Source organism: Lemur catta, chromosome 6, assembly GCF_020740605.2.
Source record: "Lemur catta isolate mLemCat1 chromosome 6, mLemCat1.pri, whole genome shotgun sequence".
NCBI lineage: Eukaryota > Metazoa > Chordata > Mammalia > Primates > Lemuridae > Lemur > Lemur catta.
In genome coordinates this window covers 5,388,982-5,404,427 of record NC_059133.1, presented here as the reverse complement: position 1 = coordinate 5,404,427, position 15,446 = coordinate 5,388,982, and the positions used below count along the sequence as shown (strand labels likewise).

Sequence of the window (15,446 nt, the reverse complement as noted above, 5' to 3'; positions counted from 1 at the left end):
TGCAGAGCCCCCCTGGATCACAGTGTGGCCCAGGTCCGCTCCAGACCCAGCACTGCGGGGAAGTGACGGCCCCTATCACCCATGACTGGGCCTGAGCTGCCTGCTGAGGCCCTGTGGGCAGATGGGAGCTCGGTGGATCTTTCATGAGAGATGCCAGCTTCTATGGCAAACTTCTAATGACCTCAAGATAATCTCCCAACCTTCCAGTTGCCGTTACACCTGTGGAGCCCGGGGAGTGCCCTGTTAGGCAGGCAGGCCCCAGGACTCCACTGCATTTTGGGGAAGCTCTGGTGGGCCCTAGGGTGGGCAGGAAGCAGGGACTCCAAGCCTGGCCTGGAGCACAGGCTCTGCTCTACCAGCTTGCTGTATGCCTGGGGCAGGTCACCTCTTTCTCTATCTCTGTGCCCAAAGGGTCCTTCCAGCATAGTGCTCTGGGATTCTGGGCCAGCTTCAGGTCTGTCACAGCTGAGTAAGAGCAGAAGGGCACCCATGGAATGTCAGGCAGCTCCTTGAGAAGCTTGGCCTGGCCTGGGGCCTGGCCTGGCCAGCAGTTGCAAGTGGACATCATTTCTAGAGCCACCCCATCACCGTGGCTGCCTGGAGTCCTGTGCAAGGAATCTGAGCCTACATCCTGGTTTAACAGGGAAGAGTGTTGTGATTGATTGGTGATGTCTGCTGTGGGCACACTATGGAAGGTGCAGAACTTGAGCAGTTTCTGTGCCACCCCTGCCTAGGTTCTTTCCTCTGCCCCAGGCAGCAGCAGAGAGCTAGAGGCCAGGGGATGGAGTGGTGCCAAAACTGGGTGTCATTTCACCCCTACCAGGGACTCAAGGTGTGTCCTTGGGCCGGTCCATCTCCAAGCCTGTTTGTCATCTGTAAACTGGAGATAATAACACCATCTTTCCCGATGTTTATGAGGATTAAGTGCTTAATGTGTGCAGAGTGCCCAGCTCAGGGCAGATGCTCAAACACAGCAGGTTTGATCACTGAGAGTGGTTTGCAGAGGCAGGGCTGTCCAGGGCAGTATGAATGGGAGTCAGCGGGGTGCTGAGTGAGTGATGTCCCGCTGGCATGGTGGCCTGAGGACTGCGTGTGCACACACACCTTTCTTTTCCCCTCTGCTGTTGGTGGAGTGGTGCCAGGGAGTGGAAGCATGTGGAGGCTGGAGTCTGGGAGATCTGGGCAGGACTGCAATGTGCCCATTGGCCGAGTTACTCTACTGCTTCAACCTCCCTGTCCTCGTCTGTGAAATAGAGAATTGTCCTGACGGAGTACAGCGGTAAGGTTCAGCAGCAGCCTCTGTGGCCTGTAGTAACTAGGTATCAACAATCCTGGACAGAGAAACACAAAGGCGTCTTTTCAGCCCTGTCCTGACACCCTTGACCTGCTCTGCAGGGGCATCCATCCTTTCCTCTAGTCTAAAGCCAGAGTATTCCCTCTCCTACCTTTCTTCCTTAGTCTAGGCCTCAGTTTCCCTATTTGTACAGTGGAGGAATAGAGCAGGGTTGAAGAGGAGCACTGAGGTCCCTCCCAGATCTAATTTTTTTTTTTTTTTTTGAGACAGAGTCTCACTTTGTTGCCCGGGCTAGAGTGAATGCCGTGGCGTCAGCCTAGCTCACAGCAACCTCAGACTCCTGGGCTTAAGCGATCCTACTGCCTCAGCCTCCCGAGTAGCTGGGACTACAGGCATGAGCCACCATGCCCGGCTAATTTTTTTGTATATATATTTTTAGTTGGCCAGATAATTTCTTTCTATTTTTGGTAGAGATGGGGTCTCACTCTTGCTCAGGCTGGTCTCGAACTCCTGACCTCGAGCGATCCACCCGCCTCGGCCTCCCAGAGCTAGGATTACAGGCGTGAGCCACCACGCCCGGCTAATTTTGATGATTCTGACTCAAATCTTTTGTTATGAAAGAGCTGGAAACATTCCGACTAGGGTGTGAATGACTGCCACAGCAGAAGCATTACTCTGCTTAGCCAGGTTCTCCCTCATCCACACCTGCCTAAGAGCTGCACTTGGCCTCAGCTGGTCTGGCGGCCACACCGTGAGGGGAAGGAGACCCTGGGGCTCATCCAGAGAGGCGGAACAAGACGGGCAGCAGGTGTGTGGCCAGGTTAGCTGAGAGACAGTTGCAGGACAGGCTGTGGAGGCTGGGGAGAAACAGGCTCAGGGAGTCCCGCTGATGATGCCAGGGCTCCCCAGGGCCACCCAGGAGGGAGCTGAGGGTGCTGGGCAGCCCTGGAGGTAGGGTGGGAAGCAAAGGGGAAAGAAGCTACAGGCTCGACGGAAGGAAGAAACTGCTGATGGGTGAACACTCCCAAAGGTGGAACAGGTCCCAGGGGAGGTGGGGAGCCCTGGGCACAGAAGGCACCTGGGTCCCTGCAGGAATGCAGGGGACAGGCTCCTTCCTGAGGAGGGGAGCAGGGGGCAGCTGCATCAGGCGGCTGGCTCCATTTCCCCAGCTCTAAGGTCCCTGCCCTGGACATCACAGTCCCTCCCTCAACTCTACTGTCCCTGCCCTGACTCTACTGCCTCTCCCCCAGCTCTACTGTCCCTCCAGCTCTACTGTCCTTCCCGGCCCCAGCTCTACTGGGTCCTCTCCCTGGGATACACCTCCCTTTTGGGGGGATTTCAGGTATCCACAAAAGCAGGGGTGCTTCCTGAGGTTCCTTTTTCTGACACACCTGGTGCATGTCGTGTTTACTGGGTTGTAGGAATGAAGCTGGGGGTCCCGTGGGGAAAAGCACGAGCTGCTGTGGTCCGGCAGGGGATGGGCAGCTGCCCACTGGCTCTCCTGGGGTCCCCCTGCTGCTCCTGGCATCAGAGCTGGCACTCGGCGGCAGCTCATAATCCGTATCTCGTGTAATCAGCACAACCTTGAGCGGCAGGTATCTTTACCCTCATTTCACAGGTGAGGCCTGGGCCTGTCTGCCACCTCAGGGCCTGCTCCTCCCAGCCCCTGCTCTGTGAGGCAGAGGCGCTGAAGGGGGATTTCTGGCAGGAGAGGGAGGGGCAGGAATTAGCTCCGGGAGGGCACCTGCGTAGCAGGCAGCTCCGGCTGCACGTGCTGCTGGCCCCAGGCCTGCCAACTGCCCCCTGGCTCCCGATCCTCCCCAGGGGTCACAGGCTCAGGCTCTGCCCCAGCCCTGGACAGAGTAGAGGGCAGAGCACCAGTCCCATGGTGGGCTGGGGGCTAGGTTGCTGGGGTAAGTACAGCCTTGGCAGGACAGGCAGGACCCCTCTCCCCAGACAGAATGCAGACTTAAGAGCACTTGGCAGCCACTAGGGTTCCTATGGACGGGGTGCGCAGCAAGCCCAGGGAAGGTACGAGGACAGGGAGGATGGCAGGGACCGCAGACAGATTCGGGAGGCAGGTGACAGGACCTGGGGTGCTGCCTGCTGCAGGAGGAGGGAACAGGAGACAGGGCATGGAGTGCCCAGGTTTCAGGTCTCGCTCCTTCGAAGGAGGTGCCCACTCTGAGCCGTCACCACCCAGCGCATCACTCTCAGGGCGCTCACTCCAGCATTGCCAGGATGCCTACGCTGAGACCCGTCCAAACCCCTTCTTATCCGAGCCGCCCCCAGACCTCTCTGGATGGGTGGGGTGTGTGTGTGGGCTGGGGCCAGCAGAGCTCTGGGTCTGGGCTCCACAGCCGGAGCCAGGACCGCTCTACTTGTCCCCCTTTCCTGGCTCCCAGGAGCAAACCCTCTTTGGCTTCCTCCTTCCCCACGTTTGGCTCCAGCACCACCACTGACCTGGCTCTGGTGTCAGACTGCCTGACTCAAACTCCATGTCCCACTACTGGCCTTGGCACTTGGGGACTTCTGTGGGTGGGGCAGCTCCTGAGCTGCAGAGAGAAGGAGACACAAGGGATCCAGCCCCAAAGAGAGGCTTGTGAGCTCACCCAAGTTCCTGCAGTAGGATAAGATGTCCCCAAGAATAGAGGCCCCGGTTTTCAGGGTCCGTTGACAGTCCATGCTTCACCCGACCCCCACCAGACCCCCAGGCGCTTTTATCTTCTTTCTGAATGTGGACGCTGAGCTCAGGAACATTAAGGAAATCATAAGCTCAGCTGGAGGGGGTCATTGGCACCTGTGGACCCCACAGTGCCCTAGTTCCTGCCACCATTGTCCCCCACTCCACACTGAGCCAATGGGCAGGTCCTGAGGACTGAAGGAGGAGATCCAGGTAGAGTGCCTGGCACAGCGCCTGGAGCCCAGCGAGGGCTGACTGTCATTGTCATTATCCTGTAAGTCATGGAGCCCTGGCCTTTCTACCTCCTGGGGCCCCTCCTCACTGACCCCCCACCTATGCCCTGCCCAGGCCTCATCAACTTTCCCCTGGACTCCACCTCCGCTTTGCACCTAGATTTTTTTCTCTCTCCTTCCTTCCTTCCTTCCTTCCTTCCTTCCTTCCTTCCTTCCTTCCTTCCTTCCTTCCTTCCTTCCTTCCTTCCTTCCTTCCTTCCTCCCTCCCTCCCTTCCTTTCTTCCTTCCTTTCTTTTTGAGACAGAGTCTTGCTTTGTCACTCAGGCTACAGTGCAGTAGCATCATCATAGCTCACAGCAACCTCCAACTCCTGGGCTCAAGTGATCCTCCTGCCTCAGCCTCCCAAGTAGCTGGGACTACAGGTGCGCTCCATAAGCACCTGGCTAATTTTTCTATTTTTAGTAGAGATGGGGTCTCACTTTTGTTCTGGCTGGTCTTGAACTCCTGAGCTCAAGCAATCCTCCCACCTCGACCTCCCAGAGTGCTAGGATTACAAGCGTGAGCCACTGTGCCTGGCCTGCACCTGTATTTCAACCTTAAGCCTCCATCCACTGCCTGAGGGATCTGCCCAGGATCTGGTCTGGCTCCAACCACCGTCCCTGGTGTTCTGCTGTGTGGCTGCAGGCAGTGCTGGGGAGGGACTGCCTGTGCCTCCCTGTCCCTCTCCACACCAGACTGCCACTGGCTCCTGCTAAGCATGTGCTTTTGCCCCCTCTGTCTGGAATGCACTTCTCTGCACTCTCCAAGCGCCTCCCCTTCTCTGCCCCCAGAGTGATGGGAGCCCCACTGTGCTCAGCCTGTGCAGTCATTGTTCATTTCCAGGCCCCTCTGGGCCTCTTGCCCAAGGGCAGGGCCAGGTCCAAGTCTCTCTGGGTCTCTGACTTTGCCTGGCCCAGAGGAGGCAACACAGACATGTGGAAGTTTGCCGAATATGAATGGCCTCCTGGCCTGCCCCATGTTGGGCCCATTTTTCAGAAAAGGAAACTGAGGCCCTGAGTGTTGACGTGTAGTATCCAAGGGCCACAGGACATACAGGAAGTGCAGGGACAGGAGCCCTTGGGGCAGGCCCAGCCTCACATGTTCCTTCTTCTTTTCTTTGATATTCAGGGGTGGGACAGGTGGTGGCTGGGGAAAGATCAGAAAAGGCTACGGGGCAGGGCTGGGCCTGGCCAGGACCCTGGACAGCTCACCAGGGCCCATCTGACGGGGCAGTGCTGGGATGGCACCTGAGATGCATTTGGGGGCCCTAGCTGGGTTGGGAGCAGCTGGCCTGGCCCCTGGTGGGGGAGGGGCAGTCCTAAATGGAGGGGAAAGCTCGTGTTTTGGAGTCTGAAGGCTGGCCTTGTGGCCCCGACTTTACCATATACTGGTAAAGCTGGACAGCTCTAGAAACCTCTTGGAGCCTCAGTTTTTTCATCTATAAAACGGGGAAGGTTGCCCCTGAGGTCCCAGCCAGGCTGTTGTTAGAAATGAACCAGCTGCAAAGCATCTGGAGAAGTCCTCTAGAACAACAAAGGAATGAGGGGCCAAGGGCCACGGCTACGACGGCCCTCAGGAGCAGTGACAGGTAGCCCAGGAGTGGCACCATAAGCTGACTCCTGCAGACTGCAGGGGGCAGCTGGCCTTGCCTGGGCTTGGCTTCTGTCCAGCTCTCTCCTGGCTTTCCGGGTGACGGCCTGGGGTCATATGGTGGGAATGCCATGGAGTGGGGTGGGGGGCTCATTCGGACAACAGCCTGACCAGGAAGAGGAGCTTCTGGGATCTTTCCCTATCTCGTCATTTCATCCATGAGCAAGCCCAGGGTCGAGCTATTACACCCCCTTTTCTACTCAAGCTAAGAAAACTGAGACTCAGAGAAACGTGAGAATGTCCCAAGGTCCCAAACAAGTTAGTGACAGAACTAGGTTATAATCCAGATCTCCAGACCTGGTATCTAGAACTGTGGCAATGTTAACTGCCACAACTTGCTGAATACTAATTGTATAGCAGGTACTCTATGTGTGCACTGCCCGTGAGATAGAGATTATTGTATTGGCTTTACAGAAGAGGAGACTGAGGTTCAGAGTTACATGCTGTAAGTGGCAGAGGCAGTATCTGAATCTGTGGTCAGGGCATGGTTCGAGAGTTGGGGTAGTCATTGCAGGTTGTACCTGAGCCTGCTGGAGGTAGGCAGGGCCTGGGGTCCTTGACAGGGTGTGGCTTGTCCATCTTGGGCTCTGGGCCTGAGGAAGGCCTGGAATGAGGCCCATGCCAGACAGCTGGACTGAAAGTGACTTCCCTTGGGCTGTGTGGGGATCCAGACAGACCTGGGCTGGCAGGGGTAGACCTCAGAGGGGTCTAATGGGGCAGAAGTGGGGACATGAAGCCAGGCTCCATCCTTCAAGTCTCAGCTTGGGTCACCTTCTCTTGGGAGCCTCTCCCAACTCTCAGCCCATGCCGACTTCCACCTCCCCTGAGCTCCTCTGGCTTCTCTGCCAGGGTGACTCCTGGTGCCTAGAGCGGTGCCTATGAATATATGCTGATTAATAACCCCGTCTGGCATGCTGGCTGTGAGCCAGTCACCAGGGAGCCCCCAAGGAAGGCATGAGCGCTTGGTCACTCTATCAGCAAGGCACTGGAAGCCTCTGTGGCCTGGGCCTTGCCCGGCCTTGAGCTTATCCCAGCCCCTGCCCTACAGGCACCCATAGTCCGCTCACACATCTCCCGGAATGTCCCCCATGTCCCATCCTTCATGACTTCCTGATGGGCACGGGAAAGTAGGAGACAAAAAAAAAAAAATCCCTAAGTAATGTGGAAAATCACCCATAATCTTATCATCAAGGTTGACATTTTGCTGTACTTACTTCCTGTCTTCTTTCTCCCTCTTTCCCTCTAGTTTTTATTTTCAAAACATAGAATTAGGTACACTCTTGTGTACCCACTTCACCCATTCACAGGATGTGTGCTGAGCATGGAGATCATTTTCCCAACACATCACATTTGTGTTGTGGCTACTTGAAATTCCCCGGGTGTACCATAATTTAAAAAACTGATCCCCTCCGGCTGGGCATTTAGGTTGCTTTCAGTTTGGGGCTATTATAAATAGCTTGCAGTTACTCAGGACTCCTTCCTGGAAGGTGAATTTCTTAGCCAGGGGATATCACACACGCTCTTTGGAGACTCTGAGCCTTTGCACAGGCTGTTCCCTCTGCCGGGCTGCCCCTCCGGAGTGCGCACACTGCCTCGTCTGCAGTGTCCTGGCTGCATCTGATGTCCCCTCTTTGCCCTCAGCTGTCCTCTTCTCCCTGCTGTCGGGAGCGTCTGCTGATCTCCTGCCTCTCCTGGGGCAGAGAGCCTGCCTCCTCCTCCTCTTCTCCCTTGGCCTCCAGCACATAGTAGGCGCCTGGGAAATGCTTCCCAGAGAGAGCCATCTCCTGGCTGGTTCAGCAGTGTGGGATTGTGTGGTGTTTCTATTAGTCTCCATGAACAAGTGCCACTGTGTTATTAAATTTTTCCAAAAGCAGAATGTCGGCTGTGTTTGCCAGAATGGTTGCTCTTTTAGGAGTGGGTCTGTCCTGCCCATCCTGCACTCCTCATTTTCTCGTTGCTTGGAGCCCATTCACTGGGCACCTAATGAGTGCCAGGCCCCGCAGGTGCAGCACTGGGCTCTGGGGAGCCTGACATCTGGGGTGCAGCCTGGCCCAGGGAGGTGTGAGGGTTACACAAGGCAGTGTGGGTCAAGCTCAGTCAAGCGCAGGACTCAGTGCCTGGGCCCGGGTGGTGCAGGTGATGGGAGGCCCCGTTGGGGAGCTTGAGCTTTGCTCCAAAGGAGGTGCTGAGTGCCAGGTATACAGTAGGTGCTCAATAAATGTGTATCTAGGGAAGGTAAGAGATGGTGTTCTGGGCGCTGAGAGGAGTTCTGGTAGGATTGGAGGTGGTGACGAAGCTGGCCTTGGAGGACAAATGTCATAGGAACTTCCCCGCTCTCAACCCAGGGACCAAGAAGGCACATTTTTCACTATCGTTCGGCATCTCCTGAGGCCACAGCCAAGCTGGCTTTGTCCTTGGCAGACAGAAGGTGGAGTCTGCTGAGACGCTGAGCCCCAGTCCTGTCTCGTGGGCGGACAGGGCAGTTTCCTCATCTCCCTTGCAGCCATTGCGCTCGGAAGCCGGCAGCCTGAGGAGGGAGAGGCTCCCAGGTTGAGCTTTGGATGTTCTGAGAGAGAACTGGGGTCCAAAGACAAGGAAGCAGGAGGAGGTGACCACCTAAGGCCCCCTCAGGCAGCCCCTGTCCCCCTGGCCTCAGGGCCCCAGGGTTCCATTCTTTCCCTCCACAACACTGCTTCTTGCCTCCAGCCCCTCCTCCTCCTCTGCCAGGGCTATGGAGTAACCTCTGAAAAGATAAACCTGACCGAGTCGCAACCCTGCTCACAAACCCTCTGTGGCTCCCCACTGCCACTCCCTTAGCCTGGCATCCAAGGCTCTTCCCCACCTGGCGTCTGCCCCTCGTCTGGCCACCCCATCTTCCCTCCTCCCTACTTTTCCTTTGTCTCTAACCCACCGAGCTTATGGCCCCAACATGCCAACAAGGCCTTTGCATGTGCTGTTCCCTCTGCCTGGAATGCCTTTCCCGTACCCTCTCTCCTTGGCGAACACTCATTCAGCTGGGGCATCTCCACCTCCAGGAAGCCATGCCAGGTCCTTTGTCTGCTTCTCTGAGCAAACTGGGCTCTCCCTGAGGGCAGAACAGGCCTGAAGTGCCCCCCAGGGGGCTCTTGGTGCCCATGTCTACGGTCTGATGAACGGGAGCGAGAGGCACCTTGTGGAGTGTGAACTGGGGAAGGGGGGACCCACAGACATTTGTTGAAGGGCCTTAAATGGGCCCCTGAAGGGTCACACCCCTTCTCATCTCCCTCAGCCAGAGTGACCTGCGCCCTGACTATACAAAGCCCCGTGGACACCCCTGACCACCGCTGCGGGGGCTAGAGGTCACAAGGGGCCTCTCAACCTGCCCAGGGTGACTACCCCGCTGCAGTGTTGCTCGCTCCTCTCCCCGCTAAAGCAGGGCCTTCTTCAAACCAGGTGCCGGGTCTCCAAGGTCCTGGCTCGCTCACCTGCCCCGCTCCGGGTGAGGCCGCTGCCTGCTACCCACTTGCCCAGGGACTGGGGACCTGGGACCCCCGCGTAGAAGAGATGGGGGCTCGGAGGAGGTCCCCCGGCCTATTCTGACTACGAGCTGGGGTCCAGTCTCTCCGGAAGTGGGGCGGAGGGGGAAATTCCAGACCCCTGGCAGGAGGGGCCGGAGCAGGGTGCCCGGGAGGCCCCGAGAGGGGGTCGGGGCCTCGGGCGGGGGCTGCGGCGCCCCGGAAGGAGCCGCGCACGCCCCTGCACGCGGTGCCCGCCGCGGCGGCCGCGGATTCGGAGGTGAGAGCGCCCCCGCCCCGCCGCCCGCCCAACCCGCCGGCCGGCCCGGGGCTGGGGGCGGGCGCGGAGGGGGTGCCGGGCGCGGCGGGGCGGCCCCTACCCCTTTGCGCAGCGCGGGCCCCGCTCCTCCTCCCCGAGTCCGGGCCGGCTTCCGCGCTCCCTTCCCCTCCGCAGCGGGATGCGGGCGCCGGGCCCGGGCGGGGACCGAGGGCCGAGGCCTGGCCGGCCTGGCGGGGGCCCCGGCGGGCGGCCGCGCAGGGGCCGGATCCGAGGACGCGGGCGCGCCCCTCCCGGCGCCGGGCGGGGGTAGGCGGGCAGGGCGGGCGGGCGCGGGGAGGGCGGCGGCGGGAGGGGGAGGCTCGGAGCCTCGCGGCGCGCGGGCTGCCGAGGGAGGGGGCGCGGGGAGCCCCCCGCCCCCCGAAGGAGGAGTCTGGCTCCCACTTGCATCCTCGGACGCGCGGCTAGGCGGCCGCTGCCGGAGGAGCCCCCGCCCCTGCGCGCCTCCCTCCCGGGAGCCCCTGCCTCCCTCGGTGCGCGCTGCTGCTCGCGGCCGCCGCGGCCGCCGAAGAGGAGCCCGGGGCCAGGTAGGGCTGGGGGCGGGCGGGGCGCAGGCTGGGGCGCGACGGGCGACGGGCGCGGACGGCCGGCCGGGCGGGGGCGCGGCCGGGACCCTCTACGGGCGCGGGGTGACGCCCGCGGCTCAGCGCAGGGCGCCCGCAAAGTTACTTTGGCCGCCTTTGCCAGGTGCCGGCGCCCGGCCGGGCACCCCAGCTGCCCTGCCTGCCGAGCGGGTGCCGGCAGGAGGGGCCTCGGCCGGGGCGCAGGACTCCGGCTGGGGCCGCGGGGTCAGCGAAACTTTTCCCCCGCCTGCCAGTTGCTGCTGGCTGCTGGCGGAGTAGCTGGTGGCCGAAGGGGGGCTGCTGGGGTACAAGTGATGACGACGGTGGTAACAATAGCCGCCCCTGGTTGTGGAGCGCCTACTGTGCGCAGCGAAGCCCCTACGGCACTTGGGGCGAAGGGAGGGGAGTCTAATGCTGCTGGTCGAGTGGCCACTTTTGCAGGTATTGCTGGAAACTTCATCCGTTTCCGTCAATCTATTCATCCATCCATCCATCCATCCATCCACTCACTCATTCAACACATATTTATTGCCGCCTGCTATGTGCCCTGCCAGGGAATCGTTGGCTACCCAGACAGTATTTCATGGAATGCCAGTGCTAAGGAGCAGTTCTGTCTCTTGTGTGTTTGCTCTGGGACATGCTGTAGGAGAGTGAATTCATGCACAGTCTCCCTTCACTCTGGTAGGGCCAGAGAAGGGTCAGTCTGAGAGCAGATATGTCCAGGAGTCTGGGAGGCCACCGCTTGGGGTTTGGGACCCACCCTCCTCCATCCCCTCCAACCCCCCTGGGCTCAGGCTGGGTGGCCCAGGCCCAGGTGCTGTCTGGAGGCCGCACTCTGGAGCTGATCCCCTCCCTGCCCAGCTGACCTCTGTGGGGTGTCTCTCCTGAGAGCTGGGCTGGCCTCTCTCCGGGCTCCAGGAGCTGCTTTGCCTCCCCCTCCCCACGTCCACTGCTCCACTGATGGCCGGGAGGAGAGCTTGTTAAGTGGCAAACAATTATGAAATTAAACCGCAGGAACCAAAGTGACAGGAGTTGAATGGCGGGGATCTGCTGTGCTGGGGGGTGGGGCGGGGGTCATGCAGACACACTGTCAATGCTCTGATTGGACTTTGCAAAAAAAAAAAACAAATAAAAACCCCCAACTCGGTGATTAGTCTGGCACAGGGCTACACATGCCTCCGGGAGTGTCGGGGAGGCCACCAGCTGACCACCAGTCCCCGCTGGAATTGAGGCCTTGGTCCACAAGAGCCAAAGCTCCAAGAGGCCATTTGGGGCGGGGGGGGGGGGGGATCATGGATGGGGCTGGGCTGAGGACACCAGGGCTTCAGAGAGGCTTCTGGAGAGAGGCTCAGTCTGCAGGGCCCACCGAGTAGGAGCCAGGCGTAATAAACCAGGCTTTGCCATGCCCGGCTCCCCCTAGACTGGCTTTCCGAGTGGCAGCCCCACAGCACTTGTAAAATCTTTTTTCTCAAGACGGATTTCGGTGAAATGGCTACATCTATTCGAGTGCTCACTCGTTGGAGGTACATTAATTGGCTGATGGCTAGTCAAAAAGCGATGATCCAGTCGCGGAGGTTTAATCATGTGCTTGGAAGTGTTTCAACATGGGGCTGCCTTCCTATTTATTCCTCGGCCCCAGGAATTTTGGAAGACCTGGATTGCATTAGATACCTGTGATGTTGACATGAGTAGGCTCAGAGTGTCACCTACGTGTCAGAGGAAGCACCCATATAGCCGCTGTGCGACATGCTTAGAATCACTGACGCACCCCCCAGCCAGTGCCCTGTGGGCTGCGTCTCTGGACAGATAGAGCAGGTCTGGGTCTAGGGAAACAACAGTAATTTTAGGGTATTTCTACTTAAGCCCAAACTGTCAAGAATACACAGACCGACATGTGAAATAATCGTTTAAGAAAAGCCTGCTTTTTGAAATTTCCCAGTCCACCCATGAGACTATTAAATCTTCATCCAATGAAATTGATTTAAGTTCATTTGTTCTCCCTTGAACTCGCTGCCTTCCTACGCAGGCAGTGCAGCCTCTGGCTTGCTCACCCCATCCAGGACACCGCTCCCCGCGTGTTTGAAGAATGACGGGTGGCTGCTGGGTTTCACCGAAGGGTAGCATTCAGTGAGAAAAATCAGCATTCTGGGTGCGGGTTCTGGACTTCTGGAAAAAAGAAACCCTCCCCAAAGTGCAATCATCTTTTAATCTATCAAAATGACTTCATTTTTCCAGTTGCAGGCCTGTGAACTGATCGTGAATAGCAGGGCAGAGGAAATTAATCGCCCAGGCAAAGACTTTTAACAAGTAAATATTATGCACAGAAAAACATGCAATTAGTGGAGGGTAGTTAATGCCTTTCAAGTTTCTGCGAGCTGCAGCTACGGGTGGAATTTCTGCCTTATCCCTGAATTGTCTGTCAAAATCTTTAATGTGACAATGTGACATGTCTCTCCCATCGCCCCTCCCTCACCGGGAACAAAAAAGGGTCTTTTCACGAATTTTCCCTTTCCATTCTTCTTCTCCCTGAGATCTTTCCGTTCAGCAGTCAGTACCTTTGTCTGCAGCACCTCTGGAGTGAGGGTCCCTGGGGCAAAGGGCTCCCCAGGTGCAGAGGCCCACGAATGGGTTCTCAGGCTCACTCTGTCCCCACAGATCAAAGTTGATGGCACCTCAGATAATACACAGGCCTACTTGTGGGGTCTTTCTTCTGGCCTCACGCTCAGGGGCCAGATGTGCCCAGTGCTTGCGGGGCCAGGGAGAAGAGAGGGTGAAGGGAATGTTTCTCTCAGGGAGAACCGTTTAGAGCAGGCTGTGCTGGGGCGCTCTGAAAGCAATTTGCTGCAGCCCCGGTGGCTGGTGTGTGGACGTCCCCCCGCAATGATGCCATCAGCCAGCATCCTCTCCAGACTGCCACTGAAATTGTTTGACTTGAGTCTGAAGAGGTGACTAAAATGTCAAAAGCAAAAAACAACCCCAAGGGGAAAAATATAAGAGGCCCCTTTTTGGGGGTGGTGGTGGAAGGAAGGTATAAATATATAAATAGTTTCTTGGTTAATTTGATTCACTGTGGCTCTTTCTGGTGACCGGACCAGTCTGCGGCCAACAGAAATGTTTTACTTTATTTTGACATTTTTTCCCTAATGAAACAAGACTTAGTTATGTTCTATTTCTATTTAAAATACCTATGAGGGATGAGGGCAGCCCAATCTTGTGAAACAAATCGTAACAAATTGAGACGATATGTATTAATTTTGAATTCAAATCCTGAGTTGAGATCTACCTTGGTCCTTCCAGGCCTTTCTGTGAACTACCCTATGGGGGGGTTTCTTGGACACGAGCTTAGCTAGATTAATGTCAGAACCTGGTCGTCCTCATAAACAGAAGCAGCTGCAGAAAAGAAAAAAATCTCCCCTCTGGCTGACTGTGATCTGCATCCGGTTCAGAGCCAGGGGTGAGGAGGGTCCTCTTTCTGCCACCCAGTCTGCCCCTGAAAGTTTGTTTCTGCAGTGTAACTTGTCTCTTGCTCATCTGCACATTTCCCCCCTTCCAAGAAGGATTTGAGGTTCAGCGTTGATGCACATGAAAGGACGTTTGGCATCGCCCATGCTAATTTCGTCACTTTAAGGAGAAAATGATGCCTGCTTCCAATTTCCAACACTCTCATCATTTCCCCTTCATTTCATTCTTTTGCATTTTCTGGACAGCTCTGCAGTCTGCAAGGCTGCAAAATATATTTCACCGGCTACCTGAGAAATGTAGGGCCTTCCCGGCACCCTGCCTTTCCCCCTTCGTAACGAAGCGCTTTTCAGTGTTTCGGTGTTCATGGAAAAGGCAAATGTTCCCTCCCCCCACCCTTAGCCTAGCCAGGGCTCCCTGCACAAATGGTAGGTGGGGGGCTTGGAGGATGGAGTTTTGCTTTTCTAAGTTTGTCATTCAGACGCATTAGTTAATTGATCATACTTTAGAGGTTTAATCCTTAATTGCAAATTCCTGCACGATCACAAAAAATATACTCAAACTGATCATAAAAATGGCAAAACCCCAATCTTAGACTTAAGTGTAGAATTACCATAGTGCCGATTTGATTATGCTTCAGTGACATCTGTTTAATAGATTTCCACGAGAACTGTAAATCCACATTTACTTTCTTTGCAAATTGTATTTGAATGTTGAGCAACCACGACCCTCCTGCCTCTTCCCCTCCCTAATCATGCATGTCCCAAACCCCCATGGATGTTGAGTGTAACTTGATGTGTATGTGGGAAGGGGACACAGAATGCTGATCTTTACACATTTCCCTCTTGCTTCCTTTTGTGTGTGGGTATGTCTGTGTGCATGTTTGAAACGGATCTGAGCAGCTTCCCATTTCAACTCCACAGATACGTGACTCTCCAAGTGCTTTATTTTGAAAACTAGGACATAGCACTTTGCAGAAGAAAAATCAGTCCACTCACTATTATTTATGTGATTGCTGATCTGCTAGATGGATATAGAAAGCACCAAGAATTATAATAATTTATGGAGTGAAGCACTGGTTTACAAACATATCTCTCTGCCCGAGCTTTGTGGGTTTCTTTGCATCTCGGCCCTCGTTCCGTGCGATGGGAACGGAGAATATTCGGAATTTGAAGTCGGGCAAACCGACTGCATTCATGTCTAAAATTAAAGGAATAAGTGAGCAGCTATTTGTGGCAGACAGGACATGATCCAGTAAGTAGCACTCTTCATATTCCGAAATAAAAGTACATAATTGGAAAATGAGGCGGCAGAGCCTGCTGGGGTGGTGGTGGGGAGGAATTAGAAAGTGTAATTTAAAATCATGTAGTCATAATTCAAAATGGGCCCAGCTAAAAGGTTTTTAAGTGGTAAATGCTTTAAAGTCACTTGTGGTTGATCCTTTTTCAAGGAATAGGGTCTAATTTTCACTATATTTGTGGATTCCTTCATCTACTTAGCTCATCAACTCATTCAACTTAGCTGCTAACACCAGCTGCAGGCCAGCATCTTCTTTCCTTGAAACCCACGGTTGACGGAGAGGGAGGTCAGGCATCAGGGCCTGTCCTTTCAGGACGTGGTGGGAACTGGGTTTGATTGTTACCCCCCCCTTCCATTGGGTTATTTGTTTCTTTTCCTTTCTTTTGAGTCCCTCT

General features: G+C 56.1%; 1 protein-coding gene across 2 annotated transcripts in view; it reads left to right on the top strand.

Annotated features, from left to right (window-relative positions):
* The first annotated feature begins 10,118 nt into the window (after positions 1-10,118).
* The window catches only part of MPPED1 (metallophosphoesterase domain containing 1), a 73,718-nt gene continuing 68,390 nt past the window's right edge, over positions 10,119-15,446 (top strand). The window contains exon 1 of one of the 2 annotated variants that reach the window (XM_045554717.1): positions 10,119-10,257. The gene's annotated coding sequence lies outside the window, so the exon portion shown is untranslated. Of the gene's footprint in view, positions 10,258-14,751; positions 15,007-15,446 lie in introns of those variants that run through there. The other variant, XM_045554716.1, reaches the window with a different exon arrangement.